At 35.3% G+C, this 17,213-nt stretch overlaps 2 long non-coding RNA genes across 2 annotated transcripts; both read right to left on the bottom strand.

Moving 5' to 3' along the window:
- Positions 1-648: 648 nt before the first annotated feature.
- Positions 649-9,157, bottom strand: LOC149784525 (uncharacterized). The gene is made up of 3 exons (XR_016413887.1): positions 4,065-9,157; positions 1,572-1,901; positions 649-840 (listed from the first exon to the last, which is right to left on the bottom strand). It is a non-coding gene; the product is annotated as an uncharacterized LOC149784525 (long non-coding RNA).
- A 6,431-nt stretch (positions 9,158-15,588) lies between these two features.
- On the bottom strand, positions 15,589-17,004 carry LOC149784524 (uncharacterized). The gene is made up of 3 exons (XR_016414153.1): positions 16,812-17,004; positions 16,346-16,429; positions 15,589-15,761 (listed from the first exon to the last, which is right to left on the bottom strand). It is a non-coding gene; the product is annotated as an uncharacterized LOC149784524 (long non-coding RNA).
- Positions 17,005-17,213: the final 209 nt, after the last annotated feature.

The following is a 17,213-nucleotide window of genomic DNA, read 5'->3' as shown; positions in this document are numbered from 1 at the left end:
CAAATCTGACAATTTATGTACAATAAAGTTTTGCCAGGTTTATTTCACATTTTTAGGACATATTGTGGGACAATATTAAGTGACATATATAGAAGTTATGGTCAAGGTAATCTTAGTTCCCAGTGCCTGTTAAAAGAAACTTGGGTATGGATGGTTATTGTCAGAAATTTTGCTATGTTTTTCCATAATTGACGAGTCTAGGACAAGTTTGTTAAGAAATTTAAGTTTCATTGATCTGGAATTTGTTTTGAAAAATTAAAAGCCTTGCTTAAAAGTGCACCAGTTCTTTCAGCATCAAATTTCAATTATTTAAAAAGTCTCTTGATGCAAGTGATGTAGGCGTTGGAGGAGTATTGATCCAAGATGTAGATCATCAAGTACGGCTATTACAAAAAAGTAAACAGTCATCAGAGAAATTGTTCCACAACTGAAAAGGAATGTTTGTCTTTGACATTGTCTTTGCAACATTCTGAAATGTATATTTATTTCTTTCTCTGGTTGTTGTATTCAGTGATCACAGTCCCCTCATTTTCATTAAACAAAAAATGAACAGTAGAGGTTGTGGAGGTTGAGATAATACTACAAGAATACAGCAATGATATTTGATGTCAGGGAAAAAGATAATAAGGATTGAAGATGAACTCTATGTGAATAGAAGTAATATAATGCTTTATTCTGTGTAATTCATATGACATTTAGTTTTAACTATCATAGTATCAGATGGATATTTGAGTTTGATGTAAAATAAAGCATTATTGTGTAGGATGATACATGTTCTTTAAGCATTCCAACAACTATCATCTGCCCACATGTAAAACTTTCTTCTTTCTGTACATCTACCTGAAAATGAAAAAAAAAAGAAAGTTTAAGAACAATTACCATAAATTCACTTTTATAGATATTAATTTGTGTGGTTACCAGAAAATGGACACTTTTATTAGTACTCAAATCTGTGAATGTGTTATGGTGTTTTTGAAACAATCAAAACTTATTTAACAGCATGAAAGAACAGAATTCACAGCAAATGCACAAAATACATTTGACAAACTTACATGTACATATTTAACTAAACAATAATGATTTCATCACATGATTTTTAGATATTACTGTTAATGAACCCTCCCCCCAATTAAGAAATTAATAAATATGAACTATTTCCTGCATTACTGTTTTCAGTATTGATGATACATGATAAAATTTGTTTTTACAGTAACAGAGTCACAAAGTTGCAGTATAATATAACTACTGATGTAAAAGATACACATCTTTCAAAAACTTGAACACTATTCATAACGATACAACTACATATCTGCTTAAGCATATCAGTGTACGAGTTTTGGAAATGAAAGAAATATTATACCAAAGTTTAGTACGAATACAGTAAATGGTATTGATAATATAATTAAAAAACTAAGACACAAAACTTTAATACTGTTGACAGTGCTATTCCGATTGGAAGTAACTACCCTGTCACAGTTGTACAGGTGAGGTAATTAAAATTGTATGAATGAAATTTGAAAGCGATGTTAATGCACTGCAGTGTTATGCATTTTTAAATATAAACAACAAACCTGTGCTTCCTGGCAATCTGTCAATACTGATAAATCAAGGTCTCTTTGAATGGGTCATATATAGCACACGGCGTGCCCCAAGTTGCTTTCATCCACTAGGTAAGCACTGGTGTATCCCCCATGTGGCATCTGAATTCTTTCTAAGAACACATGGCTACAAATGCCTGACCTCAGCAATTCAAATCCCCTTCCAGATTTTAATCTGGGAAAGCTTTCTTCAAGTTTAGTCCTGAAATATGCTGAGTCACTGTCCTTAGAAAATTGTACCTTTTTAACTCCCAGACCAGCATCATAAAGGCGCTTTCATTCATCTCTGCTGGGAACACTGTCCTGAAGAAAAGATGGAAAATAATCTGTTAGTGTGTATGTGAAAGCACAAAAAATATCAGACCCCTGTACCACCCAAAATGAAGTCCAATGTGGCATCAGCAGCAAAGATGAGAACAGTAAAGATCAGCAATAACCTTGACCTTTAGTACCCACCAACCCCAATTAGTCACAAAATTACTACATGTCAGTAGTGAGTAAATCTGTCCGATCAATCATTTCATTACAGATGATACTTGTCTAATGATGTGAGTGTGGTACTGAAACCACCTTCTGACAATGTCATGACAATATTATGAGTTTCACCATATTAATCTTCTACCACAGATAAAATACAGGCATGGCAATATGCACACTTCTGTGTTTACAGTCACAATACATCTTTGTGTGTCCACAAATATTCTCTATATTTCCACTTAATGTCGCTACTATTATCTGATACTGAACAGAGTTTAGGTGTGGTGAAGTAGGTCACAGTGTTTAGAAACCTGGGTCTCTTTTTTTTAATGTGGATGTTCCTATGGTGTTCTTTTAGTCTCAACTGTACACGAATAGGACTAGACATACTGCACTAGATGAGAGCAGACCTGCCAACTCTTACATTTTTTCCGCAAGTCTTATAAAAATTACCATTAAAATTCAGACTTACGACATGCTAGCAAAATCTACAGAACAAAATGATCGTTCCCGAATAATCCAGATAATTGGTTCATTCGTGTTTTATTTGTATCCAGGTTTCATCTTAGAATTAGTGAAATTAGTCAGGAAACCAGACTAACTTTACAGCTGCACCCTAGATGCTTTAAACTGCACTTATTTGTTTACGTGAAGCATCTGCATGACCATACTGTTGATTATAGAATTTTTAAAAATGGCATCCAGACAGTGATACATTTTGAAGACGAAAGGGAAAATATGCTTCTAGAATAGTATTAATAATCAACACAGAAGAATAAAAAGGAGTATTCATTTTCTTGTGTATACAAGCTGAAAAGGACACAATTATGTCTATTGGACATCTCGTGCCAATCTGAGTATGTCTTGTGGAGGGATATATGATTGTCGTCATGTGAAATGGAAAATAATTTCCAAGAATTATGTAAAGTTGAGAGATAGCAACAAGCCACTGAGTTGCATCAGGTTTGGAACTAGAGTTTGTGCAACTGTACTGGTGGTAAATAAAGTATACGCATACTTTACAAACTTTTCAGTTGAACATGATGTTTATCGTAGATTTGTCAAACTATTAATTATGTTTTCCAGCTTTACAATAGCAATTATTGATATTTTGTTACACCTTACTGAAAACTAGTCAATCTTATGAAAAAAAATCAACTGCCTTACTGAGACGGACTCATCAGGGTTGCCAGGTCTGTGAGAGACAAACTTAACGAGTCGGAGATAGAACATAGGTCATAACAATAAGATATTCTCATGCTATGTTCTTCCTGGTATCTCCATCACCCAAAATTGGATGTATCAACAATGGCTCATTGGTTAGCATGAAGAACTCATTACCGAAAGGGTTTAGGTTAGAATCCTACCAATAAACCAGCCTAAGTCAGCTACTGTGGTGTGTCCTTGGGTAAGGCACTTTACTCCAATTGCCTTTTCACTAAATAACCAAACTGTGTTGCTGTGCTGATAAACACCAAATTAAACCAAACTGGATGGGACTGCTCCAATGGCCTAACTGGTTAGAATGTCTGCCTCGGATGCAGTAGGTCGCAGGTTCGAACCCTGGATGAGTCATACCAAAAACCTAAAAAAATGTTACTAACAGCTGCCTCACTAGGTGCTCAGCATTAAGAGGATATTGTAAGGACTGGTCATCCTGGGGTAAGGATAATGTGACTGGGTGGGATATGATGTTACATGTCTGTGGCATGATACCCCAGTGCTAGACATCACTATAAACTGCCACACTGCATCATAGTGACATGACTGAAAATACTGTAAAGCTATGTTAACAATCAAAATCACACATATACACACGCACACACACTGGATAATTATACCTAGTTAAGTGTCATACAGAGCTGCTATGAATTTTTGCCAAAAATATTAAGGGACATAAAGAATTTGTCTTTCCATATAAACAAAGGGTGTTTGTTCAGAAATCAAAAAAGTGTATGATTTAAAAGATAGCTGGGTTTTTGTTTATACCTCAGATGTGCTTGCTAACAAGCAGAATCGGTGGGTCCAATATGACATGGGTTCCATGGCCCTGCCTTTACTGTTTCTCTGTCTTGGATTGGAGAACCTTCCAGCAGTTCTGGGATGGCTGTATGTAGCAAATATATTGCATACATTTTTGTTAATCTCAGTAATGAGTCTTGGTGTTGAGCAACCTGTGGTACTTGCTGCACATGGGACTGTGGTAGCTGAAGACAGGGCATCGGCAGCTTTCCGCTGCAAGCTGCTGATTGTTCATCATCTAAATCTAAAACAACAATAAACTGGATATATTATTAGTAATAAAGGAAAACAAAATAATGGCCAAAAAATAACTATTTGCTTTTAGGTGAAATCTTGAATGCAAGTAACCCTATCAAAAATCATCAACTACAATTTATTGTACTAATCAGACTACATAATGTTTGATTTACTTGTAAACATTAATGTATCACAACTACTTGCAAATGAAATAGGGGCAATGAATTGATTGATTTATTGATATGTGATTATATTACACCAATGCATGAAATATTAGATAGTACCTTAAAATGAGGGCTGAAAAGTTAATTAAGTCTGTTTAGTTAATCTTGTTCATTACATTTTAAAAACTAAAGGTGAAACAAGGTGCAAAATACTGAAGGTGCAATGATCAAAAAGGCTGAATATACATACAAAGGTATCTAAAGCATGACAAGCAGGCTACAGTGACCTTAGTTTGGTGTGGCCAAGTCACTTTTAATATGTGATGTCTCCAAAGAATAAACTGCATAAAATGCACTCCAGGATATTAAGTGTAACACAAGTTGATAAATGAATTAATTAATACTATATGAGCAAAATGATTAATGTCTTGCTCCATTACTGGAGTTTCCTTAACATTATTGTATTATCATCTTAATTACTGTACATTATTTTGACAAAGTACAAGATTCAACTTTCAGGATGAAATGCAAGAAAGATCTTATTTTTTAAGGTCAGACACTATGAAAAAACACCTGACACAAAATCAGACCAGCTGATGGTTCCATGATTTATTTCAAATAAAATTGGTGAATACCACACAAGCTGGTAAACTTAACTGGCCAAATTTCAAATTTCATCTCCGGTTCAGACATATATCTGGTATTTTTGTGATGGTCAAAACATAAGAAATTACAAATTATCATCCTTTCCATGGTTTCTGCCAATATTATGTGCAAAAAGGTTATTTTATCACCTGCAAAAAATTAGATTCTTCAGAACAACAGCACTTTTGTACAGTGAATATAATGAATATAAATCAGGTGATAAAATGTTTTGGGGGATAACTCTTCAAGCAGTCACTAATGAATATAACCAGTGTGTTCTTGAGGCATAATTAACAAATTCATTTGGTACATAGGAGGTTCTGTATGGAGATATTACCGAAGTAAAAGGATTACAAACACACTTCTATCTTTTCAAAACAGAAGACTGTACATGATAAACATGCATAAAACATTCAAATGAACAGTATAACAAAAACACCAAACAAATAATTAATATCCTTCCTATGATATAACTGGTGCTATGATACTGCGGTATTCCAAGTTTTCAGTATTTTACTGCCAAGCACCACCTATCACATGCTTGTCACCATACACTGGATGACCATAAGTTACTTGTTCTGCATCATCGGTTGGATCTATGAACATCAGTGTTTCCAATAATGGTCATATCCCATGTTCTCAAATAATATCTATATCTTTTTTTTAAATCTATATAACTGTAAACAATCTGTTAGCCAGTTGTCCTCTTAAATATCCTGTGATGTCATGCAAGAGTCAGATGACATGATTATCATATTTGTCAAGAAACAGTAGATTGAATCTAAACATGAGTCAAAATGTAAAGTATATTAATTTTGTTTTCTGTAAGTTCTGATAGCTTTTTCAATCGACAGGTGTTGACTTTAAAACTTTGTCTTACTTTATCTCTTAGCACATTAAATGTGCATTTAAAACATATCACTGGTATACTTTTGTTTCAAAATAAAACCATTTCCTAAGCATTATTGACAACCGATTTAAATTATGTGCATTCTCAAAACACATTTATACAAAAATCATCAATAAATCTGCATGAAGAAATCAACAGAAGAATGCTCTGGTCACAAAATCTTATCAGGGCAAAAAACAACAGTAACAGTGTATGAGATGACACCATCTGTGAAAGAAACCAGGCTACAAAAAATTCAAAGAGCAAATTTCTGACATCAACATTAGAGTCTAATTTTCAATTCATTTTGGACATAATTATTAGGTAAAAAAAAACAAATGTGTACTTCTGGCTGCCTGACTGTCTGTCCCAGTTTTTTGTTGCTGACTATAGCACTTTTTCCCCCCAGGGTAAAACAAAATTCCCAAAATATATCTGATGATTTAATTGCCCAGTACTTGTAGTGCTTAGTATATATATATATATATGTTTTAAAAATATAAAAAAATACCTACCTACCCTAATTTTAAACCAGTGCAATAGGTAACACACTTCTTATTTTTTTATAAATGCCAAACTTAAATATTGTTTAGGTCAGTATTTACAGGCATTATCAATATCTGAAAAAATAATTCAAGAGATGTTCACGTAAACGCTATACTCAATAATATTCTCAATATATCACTCTGCTGGGTTTTCTTAACATTCTTCCTCAACTTTCATGTGAATTTTAAGTAACATATATATCATGATCCCTACATTAAGATACATATATGCCATTACAGATATTTTTCACATATTAATTATCATAGTAACTCGTCTTTCACAACCTGGAGTCTATATGGTGTCTGTCTAACAATCTTTTCCCACAATAATCTTTTTGAAACTTTAAATTAAATGCATTTAAATAATAATCAAATAACAGTCAATAGACATATATAATACCTTTAAGTGTCTTTAATTACTTGTTTGCTGACTGCTAATATTAAGACCTGCAATATTGTAGTACTCTGGGCTAAACACCATTCAAGTTCATGAACATTTGGCCTCTTGTTTCCAAGTCTGACTAAAGACCCCAAGACAAAGACTAACCCAAAACACAACTGTCCGAAAACACTCTCACCTACCCAAGATACATGTATACAATTATAGTGAATCGAACCCAAAAAAATGATAGTGATCAGTAAAATTCTGCATTATATAATTAATGAGTAAGATCAGGAGTTTTTCCCCCATGTTTTTAATCACCAAATGAAACAACCCATGACTAATCTAAAACAGTAAAAGACTATCCCAAAATGCCCTCAACTGCCCAGGATACATATGGGCAATTAAATAAAATCAAACCAAAAAAAGGAGTGATCAGTATAATTAACAAGTAGGATTAGTCAAGTGTTTTCCCGTGTTGATAATTATTGAAGGAGAGACCTCAAGACATCGCAAAACTATCCCAAAACACTATAAGATAGTCTCAAAACACTCATCTACCTAGGACACATGTATATAATTACAATAACTTAATGAAATATGCAAGTTTTGGTGTATTCTCTGTCTCTTTCTGATCATAGTTAATTCTAACTAAACCACTTTTAAATGACAAAGACCAACACAATAAGTCAGAATCATGTGAAACTACATTAATATTTAAAAAATTCTTTTTTAAAGTTTTTGTTTTTATAATCTTCAATGTGACAAAGTGCAGTACGCTAAATAATTAGAACCAAAGGGTTCTATATTTAGTTTTAAAATTCTTTATGGAGAAAATTCAAAATTCATAACATCACAAGGAACAGCATGCAAATCAAGACAGTGACAGCATCTATTGGACAAAAGGACAAAAATGCACTGATTGCTTTTTGCAGGACTTAAAATAGCAAATGGTAAATGTATATAACAGTAATACTAAATGACATCAAAAAGGAAACAAGGACAAAAAGTAATATATATGTGTGTATCTAATAAAAAAGAAAGCAACCACCACCACCAAAATATCAATAAAAATGGAACATGGAAAGTGTACCTCTTGTGGTGTGGCCTGGATACATAATGATAAACGAAAATAAAATGAGTATTCAATTACTTTACAGTGCATTTGGTTTTTATATATCCATACATAACATAATGCTTTTACTCAATGCTTAGAATCAGAAGCACAATAACTCTTTCATTGCTGTGGGTGAATAGGTAATTGGCTTAAACATTTCTTCGATTTTTAATTTTCAATTTTGGGGTATTTAAGATTAAATTATTATCTGTTCAAATGAAATAATTTCAATATTAAAACATAATTTGAAATGTCTTGGGGTGTTTTCAAGAGTGTTTGATGCATCTTGGGGTGATTAATCACTCCCCTCGTTCCCCTGTCAGTTGACCTTACAAGTTGTTTATTTAGGCAGTGCGATGTACAGAGGCTCATTGCAAAGAAAATGATATGTATCCATCAATGAATAGAGGGCTGGGGTGTGTGCACCTATCTTTATTTTATGTGCTACTGATATTATTCTGAAATATGTTATTTTAGTCGGAGCATATGTACAATGGTTTCACAGTAAAAGATTGACTTCTGTGAGGTGTATCAAAATAAGTGATTTAAGAAAACAAAAACGCCATCACAACAGTAGTATACTACATGATCTTTACTACCAGGGGTCGTCTTATGAAAGCTCGTGAAGAAACGAAGGAATATATGTCATTTCTGATCCGTACTTTTCTAAAATAACTAACATTTCCAAAATACAGAGATATCAGTATGAAAGAAGTATATTTATGAAAACGTGAAAGCAAATGCTTAAGTGCGTCAAAACTGAGGAGTCTGTGATAAGACAATACAGTACTGAGGTGCAAGGTGGTCCAACTGCAGGCCCGCGGCAATCTTTTGTGGCCCGCGCTCATACAAAAATAAGTTCTATAATTACAGCATATATTAGCATGTATGGCCCGCTAACTTTACATGTTTGGGTTCATATGGCCAGCGGGGTTGAAGATAGCTCTGGTCTAAGACCACCTAGTCCTACAGGTAAGACATAGCACATGTTGATTTTGTTTTAGGTGCTTGACGTCCACAACATAAATATCACCATCAGGTCTAGACCAGCAAGTTGTTCTCCACCTCTTTTTTTTTTCTTTGACTGGCGGCGGAGTCATAGAAAAAAAAAAAAAAGGTGGAGAACAACTTGCTGGTCTACATCAGGTCTTACTTACATGTAGGACTATATACCACAATGCTGTTGTGATGGCGTTTTTGTTTTCTTAAATTACTTAGAGTTTTGAAAAAGCACATGGTTTTAGAGAACGATTAAAACTTTGTCGCTAACTTACACCTAAAAAAAGACGGGACTGAAAGAATTACGAGTTCGTTTTCTTTCCACACGTAGATCTATAAAGTTATTTATATGCTGCTATTGGGCTCCAACTTGGAATACGCCATTTCTCGAGAAATTGCGCGCAACAACTTGGAATTTCTAATTGTTGCGCTCTTTCTCGAGAAATTGCGTGGTAGTTGGCTCCAACTTGGAATAGCCATTTCTCGAGAAATTGCGTGCAACAACTTGGAATTCCACATTAATCGGCGTCTTTACTTTTGTAAATTCTAAGCGCTAGTCTGCTATTTAATTATTTCATATTAGTTTTCAATGTTTTATATATTTGTTTAAAATCTTTATATTTATTTAATCTGATTTTTGTTTCCATGGCATATTTTTTGTAAATTCTAAGCACTAGTCTGCTATTTAATTATTTCATATTAGTTTTCAATGATTTATATATTTGTTTAAAGTCTTTATATTTATTTTCATATTAGTTTTCAATGATTTATATATTTGTTTAAAATCTTTATATTTATTTAATCTGATTTTTGTTTCCATGGCATTTTTTTAATATGTTAAATATGTTTCCAAAAAATATTTGTGCTTAAAATATATGTAGAAAACTTTTAATAAAATAATAATATATTTTATTTAGATGTATTTTGTATTCTTTGTTTCTTTGTGCTTTCTGCCATTGTTTTTACAAATTAATCATTTTAAATACTATTGTAACTCTAGGAAATGTTGATAGCATGCTTGTATCATCATAAGTGGTGATATCTTCAAAAGAATAGCTCGTAGACGAAAACACAAGTCACGTGTTTAATCAACACACACGAAGGTAACTCCTTCAAGACCACTACAGAATAGAGAGTAACAGTTGTCTTTCTTAGATCATATCAACATCCCTTTTTCTCTAACGAAACTAATTGAGATCTAAACAAAACATCAATTTATGAACAAGTTAACAGGTTATAAAATTTACAGTTCCAAAAAGTACTGGCTTTGGATTTTTTGACTTAGATAAAAATTATTGACTAGACTTTAACTGAAAATGATTTAAAGAAGACAGGATTTTATACTATGCAGTCATCAAAATGCAATGCAAATAAATTCAACTAATTTAGCTAACAATAACTGTAACACTTGAAAACATTTCTAGATCACTACAGGGGATTATTATGTCCCTCACAACTGCATAAAACGGACTCAAAACCTCACATAGTCTTTGAGATAGGTTGGCGTCTTCACTTCGCGCCTGGGTCTTATAACTGGTGTAGTCGCTGATTCCAGGCATGTCGACTCTGGTACGGGACGCCTCTGATCAGGTTCCTTTACATGCGTGTCAGCCGTTTGCTCCTGTACAGTTGTTCTTTCCGGTGATTTATCGCGGATTTGTACTGGGATTGATGTCGGTCTTATGTGTTCACTATTTCTCTTGTATTGAACACCATCCGTTGAAGTTACAATACAGTTTCGGTCGTTTGATTCTGTAATAACACCTTTTCTCCAGGGTTTATCTGGTTTGTGTCGGAAATATACAGGCTGACTGTTTTCAAGTTTTAGTTTAATTCTAGCACTGCGGTCATAACTTTTCTTGATACAGTCCTTCCTAGCATCTCGCTTCTTGTTTCTGGGCGACTTCTTTTGAACCAAAGGTAGCATTGATCTTGTTTCTCTCCCAAACATCATTTGGGCCGGACTTAGACCAGTGTCCTGTCTTGGAGTATTCCTTAGTTCTAGCAGTGCTTCGTACTGATCAGTCCTAGAGTTCAGGCATTTAACCATCATGCCTTTTATAATCTTCACACCGGCTTCGGCTTTGCCATTTGACTTTGGGTGATGAGGAGAAGTCACGTGATGTTGAATGCCCCACTGTTTCGTGAACTGACTGAATTCGTCAGACGTAAATTGTGGTCCACCATCGCTGATGATTATTCTAGGTATTCCAAATTGCGCAAACTGCTTCTTGAGTTTGATAATGACTTGACTTGATGATGTTGTGGTGAGTAAATCAACGTCTATAAAATTTGAGTAATAATCAATCGCCAGCAAATAGTTTCTACCCTGTATTTCAAACAAGTCTAACCCAATTTTCTCCCATGGGTAGTTGCCGTCACCATGTTGCCGCAGGGGCTCTTTCTGGAGTTTTGGCTTTCTCTCCATGCAGTGTTCACAATTGTCTGCTAATTGTCTTATTTCTTGATTCATTCCCAGCCAGAAAACGGTTCCTCGTGCTCTCCTAACCATACTGTCAAAGCCAAGGTGGGCACTATGTAAACGTTCTTTAATTTGTCCTCTCCAAGCTTTTGGAATTAAAACAGCTTCCCCTTTCAGTATTATACCGTCATAAAAGCTCAGTGTGTCTCTGATAGAGAAATAAGGTCTCACTTCAGGCTTTAGGTCATTTTTGTTTTTGGGCCATCCTTCTATAATACGGTCAATCAACAACTGACAAGTTGTGTCTTTGGCAGTTTCTCTCCTGATTTCTGTAATTCGCGCATCCGGAATTTTATCAAACATTTCGACCTCACATACTTTCAGCCTAGTCAGTTCAGTGTCATCTGACAAACTATAAGCACGACTTAGTGTGTCCGCAATGATTAATTCAGATCCTTTGACGTACCGAAACATAACATTGTATCTAAACATCTTCATTAGAATGTCTTGTAGCCGCTTTGGTGCTTGACTGAGTGGTTTCTTCAGGATGGTTTCCAGAGGTTTATGGTCGTTTTCAACAATCACTGGGCGACCATATGTGTACTGATCGAACCTCTCTAGCCCATACAATACTGCAAGCGCTTCTTTTTCTATTTGTGCCCAGTTCCTTTCAGCTGGTTTCAAAGATCTTGATGCAAACTCAAGTGGGTGTCCATCTTGCAGCAGAGCAGCTCCTAGGCCATCTTTACTACTATCAACTTGTAGTACCAAGTCCTTATTTGGATCGTAGATTGCTAACACATCTGTTTGCTTTAACAGTTGTTTCACTCTTTCAAAAGCTTCCGTGCATTGTTTTGTCCATTTCCACGGTGTGTTCTTTCTAGTCAGGTTTCTCAATGGTTCAAGAGTCTCAGACAGATTTGGCACAAATTTAGCCATATACTGTACCAATCCACAAAATCGTTTGATTTCAGTAACGTCCGTCGGAGCATTCATTTCAAGAACAGCTTTGATTTTATCGTTATCTGGCTTGATACCTTGTGGCGTGATTCTGTGTCCGTGGAAAGTGATTTCAGGGCCCATATCCTTCTTTCCTTCATTCAAAACAATGTGCCTCTCTTCACAGCGTTTGTAAAGCTTTGCCAGCTTTTCATCATTGTCTTTCTGAGCTGCTATTTCATTATCACCACAACCAACGATGATAATATCATCCGCAATTGTAAATATGCCTTCAAGGTCGCTAAAAGCTTCATTCAGTTTCCGCTGAAATATTTCACTAGATACATTCAGTCCGAACGGTAGTCGAGCCCATCTGTATCTTCCAAACGGTGTTATCATAGTAGTAAGTAGACTGGATTTTTCATCAAGTCTAATATGCCAATATGCTTCTTGCACATCGAGTTTCGTGAATACTTTGGCATTATGTAATCCTGGAACTACGTCATCAAAAGTTGGAAGTCTATATCGTTCTCTCACTAACACTTTGTTCAGCGGTTGAGGATCTAAACATATCCTCCACGATCCATTGCTCTTCTTTGTAATTGCCATCTGGCTAACCCATTCAGTTGGTTCTGTAACTGGTATTAAAATGCCGCGTTCTGTCAGTAGGTCAATTTGTTCTTTCACCTCAGTTCTCACTGCCAGTGGTATGTTGCGAGCTGGCAATGCCCTGGGTTTTGCATCATCTGTGAGTCTGAGGTTCACTTCACCAAGATCTCCGAGGTGGTGTTTGACGCTTCCGATAAAATTATCGGTGTTAATTGTGACCAGTTTCAGTTCTTGAACCGCTTTCAAACCTAGCAAGCAATCTAGCTCATTTGGCACAATTACAAAAGTTACGTTATAAGTTTCATTGTTCACTGGGTTTGTCACTGTCAGAGTTGCCTCCCCTAAGGATTTCGCTGTTGACTTGTTCCACATTCTGAGATGTGACACTTTCTGTATTCTCTGAGATTTTCGGACAAATCTCTGTTGGATTGTATTTACCTGGGCCCCAGTGTCAATGTGAAATGTTACATCACAGTCATTTACAATCATTTTGGCTTTTGCCTTTGAATTGATCGAACTGTCAATGTAGTTAAGCCAGAATTCTTCTTCTGTAGCTTCTTCGGGCTTGTCATTTTGGTCAACTGTTTGCACTTTCTTGCAGCATGATTTGAAATGGTTCTTTACACCACAGTTGTTACATCTCTTTCCCCAGGCTGGACATTTTTCTTTGCTTCGTTCATGAAAGTCCACAGAAACCGCACTTAAGTTTTGGTCTTACCAATCCAGTACCAGATACACCTGCTTGTGATCGTGGTTTCGCGTTATCAACTTTGTTCACCGAATCATGTACTTTGTCTTGTCTGATTTCTTGCACATGTCTATTTGACTGTTCAAATGCTCGGCAAGTTTGAAGACACTTGTTAAGTTCAAGTTTTTCTTCTCTCAACAACAATTCTTGGAGCTTACCACTTGTGCTGAGTACAATTTTATCTCTTATCATTCTGTCTTTTTCTTTGAAACTGCACGAATCTGCTCTTCTCCTAACTTCGGTAAGGAAATGTTCGAACGATGTAAAGTCATCATATTTCACACACCAGAACCTGTGGGTTTCAAGAACTTCATTCCTCCGTGGATTACAGTAGGCTTCAATCTGTTGCAGAACTTTGTCTGGATCGTTTTTGTCATCTTGATTTGCCCATACAAACTGGTCATAAATGTCAATTACCTTCGGTCCTGCACAGTGTAAAATGATGCTGGTTCGAACTGTCTTGTCTTTGTTTTGGGAACCACTAGCGGTCAAATATATTTCTATCTGTCGCTTCCATCTCTTGAAGTTTTCACTTATGTTTCCTTCAGTAATATCTAAAGTCCCAGGTGGCTTTAACGAGTCCGCCATGTCGAACGAATCAAATCGGGACGAATGTTCAATTAAATGTGATCTATTTTCGCGACCTGGCTTGGTCAAATTTTCGGAGTTTCTTCAACTCTGTGCGTTTATCCAGCGAAAATCAACGTTGCAGACGTTATCAGGATATGCGTTCACCGCTGCCACCATGTTGATAGCATGCTTGTATCATCATAAGTGGTGATATCTTCAAAAGAATAGCTCGTAGACGAAAACACAAGTCACGTGTTTAATCAACACACACGAAGGTAACTCCTTCAAGACCACTACAGAATAGAGAGTAACAGTTGTCTTTCTTAGATCATATCAACAGGAAAGGTCTTGAAACATATGCATGCAACATTTTGGAATTTAGTACTGGAAAGATGGATTTAAATGTAGAAAATGTCTCAAGTGGAGATGTAGCACAAAATTAAAATCTGGAACATATTAAACATCTCAAGAGACTATTACTGTTGCCCCATAGGGTTATATTTCACAGCCTCGGGTGCTTATTCTAAGTTGTTGCATCATGCCACCATACTTTTTTTTAAAATTTTAGTTCTGAAAAGACTAATTTCAAGGTAGGAGATACCTAGAGGGGAGATGTTGCATAACATTAATAGTAGGAAGATATTAAATGTCCAAAGTATCTATTACTATTGACCCATAGACTTGTATTTCACAGTTATGGGGGTTAACTTCAGTGAATGTTGTGTGATGCATACATGCCATTTTTAAAAAAAATAATTCTTTAAAATTATATTGTAAATATAGGAAAGGTCTTAAAAGGAGTTGTTGCAGATATTGAATATTTAGAACATATTAAAGGTCTAAGGATCTTGCTATTGTTGTCCCACTGAACTTATTGGAGTTTTTCCAAGTTGTTGCATGATGCTTGCATGCAACATTTTGGAATTTAGTACTGGAAAGATTGATGGATGGCCAGTATGCTATGAGTGTCTTGTGTATATAATACTTTTAAATTCTAAAAATAATCAGAAATGACCTGTGTCCCTCTAAATTTTATCAAGAAAAGAAAGAAAGAAACAAAAGGGAAGGAAAGAAAGAAGAGCATTATGTTTATTAGTAAGCATTGGGTTTCCCATTTAATATATGGTTGGTTAAATTTTATTGATTTAGTTGTATTATGTGTGAGGTACCGGAGGATCATTGACTGCAAAATAGGTAGGATTCATTTTCTCAAACAACAACTAGGTTATTATTTTAATTATTTTATTTGTGATATTATTTACAGCTGTATAAACTTTAAAAAAACAGCAAGATATACACATATCAAGAACAAATTTTCTGCTGACAACTGTCTTGGATGAGAACTTCAGCCTCAAGGTAGGAGATTCCTTCAACAGCTGCCATCAGGTGTATCAGTACCTTGAAGTAAATTTTAATAAAAACACATTATACAAGATCACAGAGTTTATAGTTACCACAATGAAAGCGTGTGGTCAGGTAATAAAAATAGATAAGTAGTATAGGAGTCCTCCATGAGGAAAGTACAGACCAGGACGTTATGGGGCTATGTCACATGGCGCTACGCGAAGTGAACAGACCCATAAAAGAGTCTGGAGAAGAAGAAAAAACTCAAATGGACAACAAGATTACCTGTACCCCTCCCTTTATTTCTTCTTCCTTTACACATGCTAACATAATGCAGCTGCAATGCTGCGCCAATACCCCGAAAGGGAAGACTATTGAGAATTTTTTTCCGACCTTTTGGCATATTTTAAAATGGGCGGACATGCTCTAGATGGGAGATATACAACAAATATTGACAATGCCCAATTCACATTTGACCTTTAGTGAGGTCCGGATATTTTCAGTATTTCATGTCACATTTCATTATTCTTCACAAGGTAACAACATGCATAAACAAAGTGGTTCCAGTGGTGGTATTTCATTCTTCGCAGGTCTAGGAAAAACAGTAAATATAATTGCTTGCTTTTTGTCTTCTTTACCTCAGGAAACAGCACTAAGTCGATCATTTTGGTGTTCATTGGATTTAGAATCAATTCCTCTATGAACTTTCGTAGGGCTGTAACCTGGAAGCAAAAAATCAACAATTGTATCATTCACTTCAGTTCATTCTTGTTTAGAATACATTTTAGTGAGTGAAAGTCATGAAACTACTTTGAAACCTAGTTTGTCCATCATGAACAATAAAATTATTCACATAATGAGAGGTAAAAGCTATTATCTCAATACTGCCCTGGTTGAGCCTTGTACTTGATCATGATGTGCTCGAACAAAATCTATACATGAACTTTTTGAAAGCAGGCCATGAGTTGATCAATGGATAATTGTATTATTAACATCACCATACTAACTTCATAACACATGTAGGGTCATGTATGTTTTGCAACACAATTTCTAGTTATCTGCCGTCATTATTGTATAGATGTAAATTATAATATGCATACTTACTACACTTTCATTTGGAATATTCAGGCCAGAGCAGAGGGTCAGTCTCCGGACCATATGTGAGGACCTGCTGTCCAAATCTCTCATTCTCCATGACTTTGATGTCTTTGAACATGTTTTGACCACAACATTCTATCAAATAAGTATAAAAAAGTAACATTTATTACAAAGGTTCTTTCTTAGAAGGCTCCCATGTACAATGTTATCTAGATTATAGTTTCAGCATAAGTCTCTGTTATAATATTATGTTGAGGGTGTGCTTTTTCGGCATCTTGTGGAAAACTGACAAATACTGGCTTGTGCCGAATAACCAATTTTTATTATCACTAATCCATGTTATAGCAATACAGAGTTGTGACCCACTGTCAAGAAATTGCTACCTACCTTGAGCTGACTTCTCTGCTT

The sequence above is a fragment of the Sinohyriopsis cumingii genome, chromosome 14, assembly GCF_028554795.1.
Source record: "Sinohyriopsis cumingii isolate HCF-2022 chromosome 14, ASM2855479v2, whole genome shotgun sequence".
Lineage (NCBI taxonomy): Eukaryota > Metazoa > Mollusca > Bivalvia > Unionida > Unionidae > Sinohyriopsis > Sinohyriopsis cumingii.
Note: the sequence above shows the minus strand (reverse complement) of the source record. Positions and strands in the feature narration are given on the sequence as shown.